Genomic DNA, 18,822 nt, shown 5'->3' with positions numbered 1-18,822 from the left:
ATGCAATCTCTTCTTGAAAGGCTCCAGTGATGGGGCACCTTCGCTTTTGAAGGCAAGGCATTCTACTAGTTCATTGTCCTCACAGTTAGCAAATTTCTCCTGAGAATTAGGTGGAATAGTGACTCTCTTCCTCATTACAGCTCCCCTTTATTAAAAATGCATATTTTTAAATCCACGCTCGTGCTGATTTTCAAAAGTGTTTAATTATTATTGAGCCAGAGGTAATTTAAACAGGATACATAAAATGTTCTCGCAATTCTAATGGTATCCAGCTGAGCCAAAAATATGTTTGATAAGCGATACACGTGCGGATAGGATATTTCAATATTAACGATAAAGTGTGGTAGCTCCATTGCTAGCTGCTTATAAGCTGCTATTTTGTCTCTTCCAATGATTTTCTCCTATTTGGTTTCCCAGATAACTTGGCCGTTTCCCCGAAGTGTGGTACCTGATGCTCAATTTAGGAAGATGTAGCTGTTAGGCAGAAATTGATTCAGATTTCTTAATCAGTGCATTGGTCCTAGATTTTATCTGTATTGTGAGTATCCTCTATCCTATTAGCTTAAGTCACACTGTGGTCTCTATCACAGCTTCTTTTACAGTAAGTCATTCTGCTTTTGTCTTTATAACCGTTGTATCAGGGGTGAAATGCTACCGGTTTGAACCAGTTCAACTGAACTGGTAGCGGCGGCTACCAGTTCGGAGAACCGGTAGCAGTGGCAGTGCGAGGCTCCGCCCACCCTCCTGGACGTCATTACTTCCTGGTTTTAACCAGGAAGTAACCCGTTTTTGATCCTCTGTGCGTGCGCAGAGGTCTTTGTGCGTGTGCAAAGGGTCCAAGAGCGCAGGTGATGTGCGTGCACGAGTGAAGCAAGCGCGTGCGTGTGGAGAGTGCACTTCCGAACCAGTAGGGAAGGTAAGTAGATATCATCCCTGCGTTGTATATTCCATGGGGAAAAAAATATTTAGAATCCAGAATCCTACGTATCAGATTTCCACAATCGTGAAGTAAAACGCGAAATGAATTTATTCCATTTTAGTGAATAAATAGGCTCAGAGATAACATCCATTCTTGAAGCAGCAAAAACCTGGAATTAATGAATAGGATTCTCCTAGCACCTCTTCACGCTCTTTAGTACTTCATAATGCATACCATGTAAACTTTCCTCTGGGGTAAAATAACAATAAATCTTTAATAAACTAAGGAAACAACATTTCAGGCTGAGTGACAAACTCTTTGCTAGAAAAAAATATTACTGATAGATTATATTAAGAAGTAAGCGTGTAGGAATATATTTCAAAGATTTGATCTTTTTTTCCCTTTAATCAGGGATGCTTCTGATAACTAGGTTTCCTAGGAAATAAACCCAAATACATCTGTAATGAAGCATGAACAAATGGACCAATCAAGTAACAATTATCATATTATATCCATAATGTAGAGTATTATGGAACAGAACCAGATGGATATTTCTTCCAATGCTATTCATTAAAGTAACCCATATTTTCCCCACTTGTGTGCGGGCCTGGAAAAAGTCATAGCTGTTTAAAGCATCTACATTTTTAACTTTAAGGAATAAATTCCACCCAAGAGCAGGAACTTTCTTTTTCTTTTGAACAGTGCACTTTAATGAATAGGATAGAATAGAATAGAATAGAATAGAATAGAATAGAATAGAATAGAATAGAATAGAATAGAATAGAATAGAATAGAATAGAATAGAATAGAATAGAATTCTTTATTGGACAGACAAGGAATTTGTCCTGGTGCATACGCTCTCGGTGTACATAAAAGAAAAGATACATTCATCAAGAATCATAAGGTACAACACTTAATGATAGTCATAGGGAAACAGTCAATATAAACCAGCAACAAGGTTACAGTCATACAGTCATAAGTGGGAGGAGATGGGTGATAGGAACGATGAGAAGATTAATAGTAATGCAGACTTAGTAAATAGTTTGACAGTGTTGAGGGAATTATTTGTTTAGCAGAGTGATGGCGTTTGGGGAAAAAACTGTTCTTGTGTCTAGTTGTTCTGGTGTGCAGTGTTCTATAGTGTCTTTTTTTTAAAAAAAATTGATTTATATGCCGCCCTTCTCCGGAGACTCAGGGCGGCTTACAATGCGCTAAGCAATAGCCTTCATCCTTTTGTATATTTATACAAAGTCCGCTTATTGCCCCCACAACTCGGTCCTCAATTTACCTACCTTAGAAAGGATGGAAGGCTGAGTCAACCTTGAGCCTGGCGAGATTCGAACCTGCAGTAATTGCAGGCAGCTGGTCTTAATAACAGGGTGCTTTAGACCACTGTACTACCAAGTTTTGATGGAAGGCAGGTTGGTAGTAATTATTTTTTCTGCAATTGTAATGATGAACAGAGAGGAGTTTAGAGAGCACTTGGAGATAGATCTGCGCAACAAAACCTCTTTTTAAAAAAAAACCCTCATTTCTAACTGTGGTCTCCACTGATCGAGTGAGACAGCAGATGACAAATTTTATCTTCTTAATAAGCACCGTAGAGCGAAAGGGAGGGACCCCACAGCTAGAACTTGATCTGTGTTTATTTGCAAATTCATTCAGGCAAGGATCAGCTGTACTTCAAAGAGAACTGCAGGTCTGCCTCCATTATCATTATTCGGGCTGCAGCTCCAGTGTCTGCTTTCCACTTTATTACTATTAGGGGCACAGGTGAGTCCATTGAATTTGTTTTGTAGGTACTGTCGGTGCCTGATAAAGTGTTTCAGCTTCCAGCTGAAAAAGATTTGGTTTAATCAGTTCCGAACAGTGCACAGCTACTCCTGCATATCTTTTCCAACACTGGGCAAATGTAATTTTAAATGCTCAGCTGTAACCTTAACAGAAATGCAGGGGAGCAAGAGGTGAGATATTTAGTGTAAATATTAAAGGGAGTGACTGTTTTCCAGGGATGAAACAGCATAAGAACGAATTGGGATTCTAGAATTTTTTTTTTTTTCAATCAGTTAGGAGGGATTTGGGAGGAAGCTTGGCACGCGTTCATTATAATTAAGCTCAGCAACAGCTCCCCAGGCGTAAAGTCCTGCTCTGGCAAGGCGGCTGGGTTAGAAGGGACTGAAAAAGATAAGCATAAATGAAACATTGAAATGGGTGCAATTCCTTGGAGTTTTCAGGGAGGAAAAAGTCTGGTGCTCAGCAGAGCTCTTGTTTTTCATAGACATCATGAAAGGCCTATGAAATGTGTGTCTTGTCTACCACATACAATAACTCAGTAACCTTTGTGGTCATATGGGGCTACAAAGACTATAGATGACAATTAATCTCCTCCCTCCCTTCCTCCCTCCCTCTCCTCCCACCCACCCACCCACCCACCCATCTATCTATCTATCTATCTATCTATCTATCTATCTATCTATCTATCTATCTATCTATCTATCTATCTATCTATCCATCTATCTACCTATCTATCCCTATGAAATGTATATCTTGTCTACCACATACAACAACTCAGTAACCTTTGTGGTCATATGGGGCTACAAAGACTGTAGATGACAATTAATCCACTCCCTCCCTCCCTCCCTCCCTCCCTCCCTCCCTCCCTCCCTCCCTCTCCTCCCATCTATCTATCTATCTATCTATCTATCTATCTATCTATCTATCTATCTATCTATCTATCTATCTATCTACCTACCTACCTACCTACCTACCTACCTACCTACCTACCTATCTATCTATCATCTATCTATCCATCTATCTACCTATCTATCCCTATGAAATGTATATCTTGTCTACTACATACAATAACTCAGTAACTTCTGTGATCATACAAGTCTACAAAGAGTGTAGATGACAATCCTCTCTCCCCCTCCCTCTCTCCCTCTCTCCCCCTCTCTCTCCCTCATCTATCTATCTATCTATCTATCTATCTATCTATCTATCTATCTATCTATCTATCTATCTATCTATCCATCCATCCATCCATCCATCCATCTATCCATCCATCAAGAGGTGGGTTTCACATAATTTTATCACCAGTTCGCTGTGCACCGAAAATGTGAGCGTGCATGCCTTCCAAGCATGTGTGTGGCCTTCCGCACATGCGCTTTGCTTGTGCATGCAGCTTCCATGCATGTGCATGACTTAGAAAACATGGCTAAATAGGACGGCATACCACCAGGGTGGGTGGGCGGTGGTGGGCTCACCTGCAGGTCATCACTACTGGTTCACCCAAACTGGTCCGAACCAGCTGAATACCACCTCTGTATCTAATCTAATCTAATCTAATCTAATCTAATCTAATCTAATCTAATCTAATCTAATCTAATCTAATCTAATCTAGAGACTGCTGGAAATTGGAGAAATGTGGTAAAAATTAATAATGAAGCTACCATAATCCTGTGCCGTCATCGAATCCCATATGGGAAAGTTATATTCAAGGCCAGTCCTGGTGTCCACGGACACCTTGAAATACATTCTCCTTTTTAACTGGAGGAATTGAAAATGGAGATGGTTGGGTTTAAAACAGAACAATCGTGAAAAATCTGTCATTCCAGATTTGTAATGCAGATTGCCTTGCGGGAACTCTGCTCTTGTTAAGATCTTCCAGCTGATCCCCAGAATGGGGTGATGTTAAGAATAGCCTGCATTCTAAGAATTATTATGAATGGGATTTGATTACTCTGGACTGCTTCCTTGTTCGGTTAAAACCATTGCAGGAAAACTACTTTGGAATGTAATGTAATACCTACAGCTTATTCTTTCTGTGAAGCATTTGAGAATGGAACACATGCAATATTACTAAGTTTAATTCTTCCTTTTGCCTTGTTTTTGACGAAATGTTTTTGTGGGGACCAATAACCTTTTAGTTTTATTTAGAAAAGGGGCAGCAGAAATTAATCAGATTCACATTTTAATCTGAAGTTACACAATTGGCATTTCCCAAAGCTGTAAAACAGGGGTATCAAACTCAAGGCGTGGGGCTGGATGCAGCCTGCGGGGTGCTTAGATCTGACCCGCAGGGCTGCCTTGGAAACAGCAAAGGACTGGCCCACGGTGACTTTGCTAGCAAAGATGGTGTCAGGTTTCAGTGTCGTCTCAAATAAATTGCATTTCCAAATAAATAGTCTTTGATGAAATCTTTCATTTATTAAGCACAACAATCTGTCCCCCCGACTTCGTCGTAACCAACACTGACTTCCTGACCCCAAACCTTCCCTTTCCGTTCCCCAATTCTCTGCGTCTCATTGGCCATCTTCCAAATCACTCTCTCCATATCTACTAATTCAGCTCCCAGGAATGTCCCCCCTCCCATCCCATCTCCTAGGGGATATTATCTTCAGGGAAAATAAGTAGGTGAAAAGTCAAGCGTTCTCTTGCCAGCTGCCCCCTCTTCTCTTCCTTATGTCAGCACTGGAACGAATGTAGTTTGGAGTGCTGACAGATGGGCTCCTGAGCTCCATTTTTGGCTGCAACAACATCCTGTAACCCTCTGCCAGTGAAAACAGAGCTTCGGAGGGCCACTGTTTTCACTGGCAGATGGTTGCTGGAGACCGTCACAGACAAAAATGGAGCTTGGGAGCCCGTTTTCGCTGGCCGAGTACTCGGGCTACCACAGGTGCCCACAACATGAGTGATGTAGAGCTGGCCATGCCCACCCCAGCCACGCCCACCCTGGCACCCCAAGGTAAAACCCTGATGTGGCCCTCAATGAAATCGAGTTTGACACCTCTGCTATAAAGAAACCGGAAGGAAACATAGTTTTCATAAGAAGATGGACAAATTTCGCAATGCAGAATAGTCTTGATACAAAAACGAACATGGATTTGGAATGTTAAGTGAATTCAAAGCTGGCAAATCAGGCAATTGCCTGCTTCCAGTTTTGTTAATTTGCCACAGCCTTTTGTAACTTATAAAGAAATATGTAATTTTTCATTGAACTAGTATAGCTAGTATAAGTTTGTCTATATACTTCAGTGGATTTAAGCTTTATTTATTTATTTATATATTTGTTTATTTTGCTGTTCAGACTAAACTAAGCAAAATATGGGAGAAATGTTTTCTTGTCGTATGCTCTCATAAAAGATGCAAACCTCCTCCTATCATACAATCACATTCCTTCTATTAATTCTTATTTGAATAATGAAATATATATTCAGTTTGATTTGATTTGTTCAGGTTTACCTTTTTTTATAGCTTCATATGCTACCTCTTACTTGTTCCAGCATTTCTAAACTTTCTCTGTTTATAAAGTTTTACTGGATACTTTTCCTAGGTTACATTTATTCCCTTAATAATATTCCAATGATTATATATTTACATATTTAATATTAACATTAATATTTAATCTATTAACTACAAAACCATTACATTTTATATGTATTAATATTACAGATATAAATATCTATTTATTATACATCTGTAATTATATACAGTAAGTCTAATATCTAGATATATATATATTTAAAATTAATCCATTTGTATTTTTTGCATTTTTTGCATTTTTGTCTTTTCCCTCTTTGTACTTCTGTAATTATTACTATTATTATTTTTAATATTTCTCTTGGACTCTATTTCCCTTTATTGTGTACTTGCTTTTAGTATTTTGAGGGAAGAGGGGTCATCATCTCTTTCTATAAACACAGCTAGATTCTTCTTCTTCTTCTTCTTCTTCTTCTTCTTCTTCTTCTTCTTCTTCTTCTTCTTCTTCTTCTTCTTCTTCTTCTTCTTCTTCTCCTCCTCCTCCTCCTCCTCCTCCTCCTCCTCCTCCTCCTCCTCCTCCTCCTCCTCCTCCTCCTTCTTCTTCTTCTTCTTCTTCTTCTTCTTCTTCTTCTTCTTCTTCTTCTTCTTCTTCTTCTTCTTCTTCTTCTTCTTCTTCTTTTCCTCCTCCTCCTCCTCGTCCTCCTCCGAATAACAGATTTGGAAGGGACCTTGAAGGTCTTCTAGTCCAACACCCTGCACAAGCAGGAGACCCTATACCATGCCTGACCAGTCTCTTCTCAAAAACCTCCAATGATTAAGCATCCACCACTTCTGAAGACAAGCTGTTCTCACTATGAGGCATTGTCCTCACAATTAGGAAATTTCTCCTTAATTCTAGGTTGCTTCTCTCTTTGATTATTTTCCATCTGTTGCTTCTTGTCCTGCCTTCAGGTGCTTTGGAGAATAGCTTGACTCCCTCTTCTTTGGTGCAACCCCTGAGATATTAGAAGACTGCTCTCATGCCACCCCTAGTCCTTCTTTTCACTAGACTAGACATACCCAATTCCTGCAACCGTTTTCCGTATGTTTTAGCCTCCAGGCCTGTAATCCTCTTTGTTGCTCTTCTCTGCACATTGAGTCATTGTAAGAGTTATTGAGAAAGACTTTCGACACCCAAGAAAAAGCTTTACGTACAGTTCTTACTGATTTTTATTTTACTTTGTTTATTTTATTTCAAATTTATATACCGCACCTTCTCCCAAGGGACTCAGGGCGGTGTACAGCCAGATAAAAACATACAATACAAACATTAAGAACAATTAAAAGAATATATATTATTTTGGCCCCAGTTTAAAATGACAAACCAATTAAAAATTTAAAAATATGTTAAGCCAGCCCGGCTTGATGAAAAAAGAAAGTTTTAAGGGCACGGCGGAAGGCACCGAGGTCTTGGATCTTCCTTATCTCAGGGGGCAGCTGATTCCAGAGGGCAGGTGCCCCCACAGAGAAGGACCTCCCCCTGGGGGTCACCAGCCTACATTATTTGGCTGATGGCACCCTGAGAAGGCCCTCTCTGTGGGAGTGCACGGGTCGATGGGAGGTTGTCGGTAGCAGCAGGCGGTCTCGAAGATAACAAGGTCCTATGCCATGGAGCGCTTTAAAGGTGGTAACCAACACCTTGAAGCGCACCTTGATCTTAACGAGGTTGTAATTTATGGACAGAGGAGTCTGCAGAAAAGGCCTGAAGGCCTCATTTATACTTTTGCTCCTTTTTCAGTATTAAGTTCAGTCAGTTTTGCTTCCACACAGCTTGCGTTTGTAATTCAGCAGAACCCAAACATGCTCTGCATGTTTGTTCATCTTTTTTTCCCCCTGTAGCAGGTGTGAAATGTTCCCGGTTCAGACCGGATTGGGCAATCCAGTAGCAATTGTGGCAGGTGGTTCAGACAACCGCCCGGGAATAGATACTTCCTGGCTTTAACTAGGCAGTAATGTGTTTTTTACCCTCTGCACATGTGAAGGTTTTGCGCATGTTCAGAAGGTTTGCACATGCATGTGACAGTGCGTGCACTTCCAAACCAGTAAGGAAGGTAAGTAGATTTCACCCCTGCCCTGTAGCATGCCAATGGAGCATGCATATGCATGGACTTGTCCTAACATCTTTTTTTTTAGTTCTTTTGCAAATGTTTTGTAAATAATTTTGCAAGCGGCCTTCCCTAATGCATCCCAGTCTTGAAAGGCAAATGATATTGCAGAATTTGGAAACAGGCAGATATTGCTATATATATATATATATTTTCAGTTCATGAATCCATTAGATGAGCAAATTGGGTATGTTCACATTAAAATGTGAATTAAATTATCTTCGCCCCCCCTCCTCGTTCCTCATGTTCTGTAGGAGCTCGGTATTTCATTAAGATCATTAATTTTACCAGAAAGTAATCAAGACCATTTTTATTTGACCTGAGACTAAATTAAAAGTTTTGTACTTGATAATTCAGATCAATGAGCAAGGCAGTTAATTGTTCATTCTCTTCTGTGCCTCATTTATATAATTTGTGATCCACAGCTCCAAATGTGAAACCCACACAACTCACCAGTTGTACTAGACTTGCTGGTTGCAGTCAGGTGTACAACCCAGTGAAACAAGCTTGAAATCTTTTATTCCCCAGTACAATGCTTCTACACCCAACTTAAGGGGATGCAATATATTGTACTGAACAGTGATTTATTTTATTTTATTTATTTATTTATTTGTCAAGAACATATTAAATAATAAGTATAAACATAGATTGGATACATAAAATAGAGGAAACATTAGGACAGGGACGGTAGGCACGCTGGTGCTCTTATGCATACCCCTTACAGACCTCTTAGGAACGGGGTGAGGTGAGCAGTAGACAGTCTTAGGTTAAAATTTTGGGGGTCAAGTAGTGTATTCCAGGCATTGTCACATCCATGGAAAGGATTCAGCACAAAACCCGCCATTGTAGACTAATATAGAAGTCTTAGCTTTTTTATTTCACCTTTTAAGAGGAGGAGGAGGAGGAGGAGGAGGAGGTGGAGGAGGAGGAGGAGGAGGAGGAGGAGGAGAAGAAGAAGAAGAAGGAGAAGGAGAAGGAGAAGGAGAAGGAGAAGGAGAAGGAGAAGGAGAAGGAGAAGGAGAAGGAGAAGGAGGAGAAGGAGAAGGATATTATTATTGATATTATTCAGGATTGTCAATTTCTAATAGACTGACCTTTATCTGCCAATTTCAAATGACCTTGTTTCATTGAAGCTGCATTGAAACCCATGAGTGTCAGTTTCTATCTTTAACTTCTGTCCCATCAAGAGTCAAACGAACATCGCAATGTCACCCATGCTGCTTAAGACATAATTCACAGTGCCAACTGACACCTCCTGGAGTGGACTCAAGGCCTTTTATGCAAGTACCTGTCATACCAAAAAATATCCCATTTCTTTCTGTGTACAAGAGAAAATATCGTTCTGGAAACTGGATTGCAGCTGCTATTCTCTTTGGATGCTGTGAACGGGAAGTCACTGCCAAGAACAACAGAATGTGGAACATGAGCGGGCCATCTATCAGTACCTTCGTCCCCGCTGGAGGTGTCTTGTTGAACAGATGTGAAGGGACTTCAGCTGAGCAAGGAAGGAAAACCTGGACGAAGAGACAAAGAACCTCCCTCCGTTGATGAGCGATTTGGATGCAGGATGGCTCTTGGAGAGCTTGTGCTGAGGCTGCTGTTTCTGCTTATTGGATAATGGAGAAGGATCTTGTCTACAAATGATTTCCAAATTAAGGCTTTGGCATCGTACTGAAAGTAACTTCCAAACAGCACTGCAAAAATGCCTGTTGTGTGTCATTCTGCTGCTTTGTGAGGAACAACACGTTAGTTCTGTCTTTGCCCGACTTCTGTTGATATACAGAATTGGATATCTTTTCATTTGTTTCTCAAGGATCCTTTGCAGGTTCTCTATTAACTCTTGCCATTCAACATGCCGCTAATGATACTATCACGTACTTTCAAAGCACATTCATATTATCTCCAAGGCAATGTACAATTATTATTTTTTGTGTGTGACATCATTTATGGAAAAAGGAAAGACTGTCTCTAGGCTATCACTATATTTTGTCAAGGACATATGAAGTACTTGCTTTGACTGTTGTCATGAAGCATAAAGGAATGTCCAGAGCTATGATAACACACAGCAAACTTGACTTTTAAAATCCTTGCTTTGTATGAAAGAGAAAAGAAAAATATTTCTAGCAAGAACACAGAAATAAAATGTGTTTTGTTTGCCTTTCAGGATGACTAATTGAAATTCACACTTCCTGAAGTAAATTTGTACACAATTATCCTTTTTTTTTTTTTAGTTTTGAATCTCGCAGTGCAGTTCTCTGTTTAAAACTATAGATAGAAAGCAGGTATTAGGAAGAGAAAAAAATGCTTGTAAAATTTAATTAAAAATGGTGAGGTGTTATGCATACAAATATTCACTAATTACGCAAGTATTCATAAATTACGCAAAAGTAGTTTTTTTTAAACTACAGGGATGCAATGACTCAGTGGCTAAGATGCTGAGCTTGTTGATTGAAAAGTTGGCAGTTCAGCCGTTCGAATCCCGAATGCTGCATAATGGGGTGAGCTCCCATTACTTATCCCAACTTCTGCCAACCTAGCAGTTCGAAAGCACATAAAAATGCAAGAAAAATAGAGACCACCTTTGGTGGGAAGGTAACAGCATTCTGTGTGCCTTTGGTGTTTAGTCATCCTGGCCACATGACCGCGGAGATGTCTTCGGACAGCGCTGGCTCTTCGGCTTTGTTTCAAATTAGCACCACCCCCTAGAGTCGGGAATGACTAGCACATATGTGTGAGGAGAACATTTACCTTTACCTTAGTTTTCTTTTTTTAAAGTAGAAAAGAATTAGCTTACCTTTGGAAGGAAAAATAATTAACATTGTAGAGGCCAAAATGTCTGCTGAATATAACTCCGCATTGGTGACAGGAAGGGCATCAGGCCAGTAATCACTCAGCTCCATTCAGTTGCCCAGACTCTACCATGCAAGGGATTATGGGATCATTAAAAGATGATGATGATGATGATCCTATATGATTTTGCCAGTATGATTCATCCATCAAAGGTGATCAATCCCTTCTCTCTGCCATCTCTCTCTGTTTGAACTTAAAGACCAGAAAGAAAAGGGCAATCTGATCATCTAAGAGTTTCTACAACTACAGTGCCCATACCTATCAATTGATCTAGCTGCATAATTTATTATAGATCAGTTTTTTTAAAAAAATTTGGCCAGGCCTAGGGATAATTCCTTAATCAACGGCCTAAATTAATTTATAGTAGAATATGAACTTTAGAGTATGTGGACTGAAGGCTGTAGTTTTTGGAAGTGAAAGAAACTACTGATCCCCAGGATGTGGTGATTCTACCCGCAGGTGATATTTTGATTAAAAGTAGCTTCATTTTCTGCTAGATTAGTAATAACGAAGTTACTCGTGATGAACACGGCATATTTTTTGTATCCTCAGGTAGAAGCAGGTAGCAGCTTCTGCACATCTCTTGTAACTGAACCCATTATATATAAATTGGAATTTGATTTAAGCATCTCATTTGTAAATGTTAGACTTTAAACCAAGACTTCAGCTTGAATTTCCAAGCAATGATTAATAAATCTGTCTACTAAATCAGTCTTCTTCAACAAATAAGCTGGGATTCATAAAACAGACCTTAATACCCAGAGTATATGAAGTCCCGATTTATAAATCACAGAAATGACAGAAAATCAAGCCACATTGCTTATAAATCAGCAACACTACTTTAAAAAGTGACGCACCGCTGAAACAAGGTATAAGTCAAATGTGCCTGGCATTATAGATGTATATTTAATTGAGGTATTTCAAAAGGACACAATTAGCAGCGTCTTTTGAAGCATTAATTAGAAAAGTGGCCCTTGAACTGATTAGTGAGATCATGATTAAGAACTTGATCAGTATTTATAATTTTTTCGACCTAGCTATTAGAAATTGTCCCAGTGATGCCCTGAAGGGGGTAATTGCTGGATAAAATTGGCTTCATCTAGCATTTGAAATGTTTTCTCCAACCTCGCTTTCTCCTCCAATTCTTGCACGAGGTAGTTTGGTCACAGAGCGGGTACCTCAACTTTGGTTTTGATGGGAGGGGAGCACTTCTAAAACATCTTGCAGAATTGGGATGGTCTGAAATCTTACTCCTACCGGGTGGCTATGGAGATTTCTCTGGCACTGTGGGAAGCAATTCTTTTTTTCTTTTTTAAAATATTTTTTATTAAACATCTTTAAAAACAACACAAAAAACAATTGCATGTATAAAAACAAGACATGTCAAGACATAACGTATTAAACATTACTTTTCCATTCAAGATGAGAGCACAATTGAACCAGAGTTACATATTTCAATGGTTAAGGTCTACAGGATCAAGGAAATCTATTCCATAGAAATGTATGGGAGGACTCTCTACTAGCCTCTCTCTCACCCGGCAAATCTCAAATTCCAGCAGACGGTGAGATAAATATTTACAAGCTAATCAATAAAAATTTCTTTTGTTATTCTCTCACAATCCCCATCAAGTCATACTTAAATAGTAAAAACAAGCTGCAGCCACTAATTCTGTTTTATAAGTAATGAGTAGGTTTGCTTGAGCACCTGGTGCAGTGGTTAGAATGCAATATTTCAGGATAACTCTGCCCACTGCCAGGAGTTCGATCCTGTCTGGTTCAAGATCGACTCAGCCTTCCCTCGTTCTGAGGTTGGTAAAATGAGGACCCAGATTATTGGGGGCAATATGCTGATGTTTGTAAATCGCTTAGAGAGTGCTGTTAAGTACAATAAAGTGGTATATAAATCTAAGTGATATTGCCATTGCTTGAATAGGATGTGTTAGGTCAGGGGTGTCAAACTCGCGGCATCGCTGCAGCGTCACATGACTTATTGGGACTTTCTCCCCACCCCTTTGCTAAACCGTGTGGGGGTGAGGCCAGCATGTTACGCATCTGGCCCACAGGACACAAGTTTGACACCTCTGTGTTAGGACATAAGAGCTGAGGAGTGAAACCAATTCATATTATTTGATACTTCTCTACTTCTAAAACAATTGGCATGCTTGAAGGACACCAAAAGTTGCTGGAGAACACACCTTGGGTTGCATTTTCGTACCTCCAGAACCAGCGGTAGGTTGCTCCCGATTCGCCTTGGTTCATGAGAACCAGTAGTGGTGGAGGCGGGAGGCTCCGCCCACCTGCCCAGACATCTCCAAAAATACTCTGCACATGCGCAGAAGTGTCGCGAGCTCGGGAATCGAGCATGGACGCACGCTACCAATAACGAACTGGTAGCGCCGGGATTTGAATAGCACCACTGCCCAGAACAGCAATGTGTGGGGTTCAAGAGAAGCCCTTTCTAATTTACCTGCTCAGCTGTTGGATATAGGAGTACTACAGATCCAAACACTACATGACCTCCAGTGATATGCGTATTCTTGACTAGTATAACTCACAGAACGAGCCCTCTGAGTATTGTTGCATGGAGGAAATCAACCAACATACTCAAGACTCCAGATACTCAAGACAACGTGCTTGAGAAATATCTTAAACATATGGAGAAGTACTAAATGTGGTGCTTATAGAGCATTAAAAAAACAACAACAGGAAGAGTAAAGCAAAGTTTGCAGAAATCTAAGAAAATATAAGCCACTGGGGCAATTGTTTAAAATGAGCCTGAAAATTAAATTGACTCCCTAGTAGGTGCTAGAATGTTTTTTTTTCTTTCCCTTTGCCAATTAAAATATTTAGTGACATAAAAAGGGCAACTGCAACATAACAGAACACTGCTACACTTACAAAAATAATTCTTTGCTGCTTGTATCTTGAGGTCAATTTGACCTTCTGTTGGGTACATTTTTCAACTGAATGTGATACTCAGCATATTTTAAGTACTATAGTTCTGAGCTTCTAGATCAGTGGTGAAATTCTATTTTTTTTACTACCGGTTCTGTGGGCGTGGATTGGTGGGTGTGGCAGGGGAAGGATACTGCAAAATCCCCATTCCCTCCCCACTCCTGGGGGAAGGATATTGCAAAATCTCCATTCCCACCCTGCTCTGGGGCCAGCCAGAGGTGGTATTTTCTGGTTCTCCAAACTATTCAAAATTTCTGCTAGCGGTTCTCCGAACTACTCAAAATTTCCGCTATTAGTTCTCCAGAACCTGTCAAAATCTGCTGGATTTCACCCCAGTATGTAATCCACTGTGATTTTTTAGATTACTTATAAATTTTTGTTTCCGCACAATCTAGCCAAGTAGAATGAGTGAAGGATTATTGAAAAAACTCAGGGTTTCGATTTCAACATAAAATAGTGAATTTTTAATGTGATGAAACATGGGAGCTTTAACAAAATTTGGGGGGAAATTAGAACTCACTCCTTAGGAATTTAAAATCAATAAAGGAAGTTTATTTGGGCAGACTCACAAATACAGTAGATTTTTCTCAACAGAGTCCATATCACTTGTTCTGGTGTTTCAAATCGTTTCAGATCCGATTTTTTTTTTATTATTATTTTAAATTTGATTTATATGCCGCCCTTCTCTGGAGACTCAGGGCGGCTTACAATGCGCTAAGCAATAGCCTTCATCCTTTTGTATATTTATACAAAGTCAGCTTATTGCCCCACACTGGGTCCTCAATTTACCTACCTTAGAAAGGGTGGAAGGCTGAGTCAAACTTGAGCCTGGCGAGATTCAAACCTGCAGTAATTGCAGGCAGCTGGTCTTAATAACAGGGTGCTTTAGACCACTGTACTACCAAGGCTCTTTGCCAATTTAAATAAAATTGTGCCCCTTTTTAAAAAAATCACCTGTAAACTTAATTTCCAAACTAAAAATTTGTTCAGTCCTATTCATGTTAGGAATCCAGTATTGTATTTTTTTCCCCCCATACCATATTTTTCAGCATGTAAGATGCACCGGAGTATAAGACACAGATTAGTTTTTGGAGAGGAAAATGGGGGGGGGATCTGCCTACCAGGTATTCCTCTAGCTAACGTCCTTAGTCTGGTCAGCTTCAGCACATTAATTTGCTGGTTTTTTATCCCCTGCTCAGGATAAAAAACAGCTTCTAAGGCACAGTTGAGAGGAAGCAGCAATGAGAAAAGCAGACAAAGCACGGGGCGGGGGAGATCACTTCACTCACCTAGCGCCTAGTTAGGGCTGAAAAAAAGCTTTGAAAAAGCTATATTCAGAGTATAAGATGTACCCAAATTTTTAGCCTCTTTTTTTTGGGGGGGGGGAGATGCGTCTTATACAATACAATTATATAACTTATCATATTTAAGCATTGTTTCATAGTGGTCTTTCCAGTTATTACTTTATTCTTCTTCCCCTTTATCTTAATCTATTACTCCCTCTTCTTCCCCTCCTTTTCCTTTTTCCCCCCTCTTTTTTTTCCTTTTTCCCCTATAGAGAACTATACATTTTAGTTATCTCTTTACTATTATACATTTCTACCTTCATATTATATACATTTTTATTCCACTCCACACATTTGATACATCTCTATTTTGTACTTCTATTTTTCTCTCCTGATAGTTATTATTCTTTATTGTTAGTCTTAAGCCTTGGTAGTACAGTGGTCTAAAGCACCCTGTTATTAAGAACAGCTGCCTGCAATTACTGCAGGTTCGAATCTCTCCAAGGCTCAAGGTTGACTCAGCCTTTCATCCTTTCTAAGGTAGGTAAATTGAGGACCCAGATTGTGGGGGCAATAAGATGACTTTGTATAAATATACAAAAGAATGAAGGCTATTGCTTAACGCATTGTAAGCCGCCCTGAGTCTCCGGAGAAGGGCGGCATATAAATCAAATAAAAAAAAAAGCCAATTATACCATTTATTCCATATTTTATAATATTCTGTCTCTTCTTTTTCCTTAATTTCTTTTGTTAATCTGTCCATTTCAGCGCATTCTAAGATCTTATCTATTAGTTCTTCCTCATCACTTTTTTACCCTCCTACCATCGGGAAGGAGATATAGAAGTATAGCCAGCCATACAAACAGGCTGAAGAACAGTTTTTAATCCGTGGACTGTCAGATTCCTGAATGAGAAATAACTATATAGTATGTGTCAGCTTTCGAGGTCGTCTCGAATAAAATGCATTTCAAACAAAATCTTTGAAGAAAAAATTCCTATTTATTGAACACGACATCCTAACCTGACTTCAAATGGAGCCAACACTGCCTTCCAGCCCCAAAACCCTCCCTTTCTGTTACCCACTCCCCTGCCCTCATTGGCCATCTTCCAAGTCATTCTACCCCTAATCTACTCCAGCTCAAAGGAATTCCCCCTCCCATCTCATCTCCTCGGAAACATTATCTCCAGGGAAAATAAGTAGGTGAAAAGTCAGCCGTCCCTTTCCAGACGCCTTCGCTTATCCTTCTTATGTCAGCACTAGAGTAAATGCAGGTTGGAGTGCTGACAGTATGATGGACTGCAGGGCCGGCACAACGTGTAACATGTTCACACTGGTGCAATAGGACTGGATGTTTTGTTAATATGATTTATTGGGTTAAGGATTTTAGGTCTTCACTGTGAGTTGGATTGTTTTTGGGGGGATGCACTGAGGGAGCTCAATCAATCTCATTGCACATGTTGTGCACTGACAATAAAGATTTGAATTGTGGCCTCTGTAATTCTCAAATGGAAGAAGTTTGGCACAAGACTCTTCCAAGAGCTGGTTGACCACACAAACAGTAAGTTGGTTGGTTAGAGTAACAAACTCACTCTGGTTCACAAACCACGATGGTAGAGATCCATCCAATGATGATAGCACAATGGATAGCAACTCCACACACAATGTTAGCTTATCATCAACTGAATACGTTACAGTACCTTCCTTAAATACGTTCACAACTAATTACAGCATGACTCAGCATTACAATGAATCAGCAGTAAAACTTTAAAGTCACACAATACATATTCATATTAAAGTCACAGAACACATATATTGCCCGGACAACTTGTTAGGCTCAAATCATATCCTAACACAGATCATGGTTGTCCCAAAGATGCTTTTTCAGGAGGCAACTGGACTTTTTTTTTTTCTTTTGAAGACGTTTCATTTCTCATCCAAGAAGCTTCTTCAGCTCTGACAGGATTTCTGCTTCCACCATCCAGTCAGAGCTGAAGAAGCTTCTTGGATGATTTGATCTTCAAAGAAATAACAAGAAAGTCCAGTTGCCTCCTGACAAAACACCTTTGGGACTTCTAAATGCACTGTATGTGGTCACCAAGAGTCAATGCCCCTGTTTGATATAAGTCCAATTTGAGAGACAGTTTTGCCTAGTGGTTAAGGCATCCGGCCAGCCAACACTCAGCTCCATTCAGTTGCCCAGACTCACCCTGCAAGGGGTTATGGGGTTGTTAAAAGAGGACGAGGATGATAGTTGTTAAATGAATCACTGCAGTTGTTAAATTATTAATGCAGTTGTTAAGTGAATCCTCTCTCTCTCTCTCTCTCTCTCTCTCTCTCTCTCTCTCTCTCTCTGTGTGTGTGTGTGTCTCTCTCTCTCTCTCTCTCTCTGTCTCTCTCTCTCTGTGTCTCTCTCCTAAGACTCAAATTGGATGGCTGAAAGGCTGCAAGATGTATTTGCAATTTTTTTTAGTTTGTTTAAAAATAACATATTTCATTTATGATAAGTACAGATAATTTTTGTACTTTCAAATGAATAAATGAAACTGCTTTATATGGAGAAGCATGGCTAACTTTGTTTCTGCATTGGCTTAGGAGAAAACAAGGAGGGATGCAACTTTTTGGAACGATGAACCAAACTTCAAACCCTCATTGGGAGAGTCGATGTTTGGAGATTGTGCCCTGAGACACGAAACACCATAAAGCACAATTACATTACTAATTAACCTCTCATTATTGGTTGCATATGCTTAAAGGAACAAGACATGCAGCTTATGCAAATTCCTGTGATTAAATTACTATTTCTGATGCCATTAGCATCTTCCTTGTAGCTACAGTTGGCATGCATTTTGCAATAGTACGAGAAAAGATCTCATCAGAAGTGAGAATTATCAGGAATATGAGTTACTCACCAAAATACTATTCCAGGGCATAATTAAGGTTTATTTGGCATGTTGCTCTGTGTCACAATGTAAATTTCACGTTGGATAGAGGAATCTAATTGTGAGGTTGGAACACTGCTCCAATAATGAGCGACTCAATCTGTTTCAATGTTCTACCAGCTGCAGATAGAATGGAAATACCTTTTTTTTTAGTGTGTTGTTTGTGTCATGGCTGACTTGCTACACATCCCACTCGCAACCAGACATGAAAAATAAGGAGGGGCTTGGGAGGGAATTGTGGGATGCAAGAGAGTCATCTGGCGAGGTTCTACCGTAGTGCTTGAATTCAAATGATAGGAAAGTTCCAAGGTGCTCAGACTATTTCCCAAAACAAATTGACTGTAGTTGATTGGTGGACAATGACAGTGGACCAGGGGAGAAAATGGGATTTTATGTATGCTGCTTCACATGTGAAAACTTCAGAACTGGCTTTGCTTCTTCTATGCCTATTGTTGTGGTCCGCCAGCAG

The 18,822-nt window shown here is 39.8% G+C and overlaps 1 long non-coding RNA gene across 1 annotated transcript in view; it reads left to right on the top strand.

Moving 5' to 3' along the window:
- Positions 1-372: 372 nt before the first annotated feature.
- The window catches only part of LOC148113566 (uncharacterized), a 97,665-nt gene continuing 79,215 nt past the window's right edge, over positions 373-18,822 (top strand). Inside the window, exons 1-2 of the long non-coding RNA XR_015728329.1 lie at positions 373-538; positions 2,585-2,692. This is a non-coding gene — a long non-coding RNA (uncharacterized LOC148113566). The remainder of the gene's footprint in view (positions 539-2,584; positions 2,693-18,822) is intronic.

Source organism: Pantherophis guttatus, chromosome 5, assembly GCF_059756535.1.
Source record: "Pantherophis guttatus breed Tessera chromosome 5, ASM5975653v1, whole genome shotgun sequence".
NCBI classification, from domain to species: Eukaryota; Metazoa; Chordata; class Lepidosauria; order Squamata; family Colubridae; genus Pantherophis; species Pantherophis guttatus.
The sequence above is the reverse complement of the archived record's forward strand: the minus strand, read 5'-3'. Positions and strand labels throughout refer to the sequence as shown.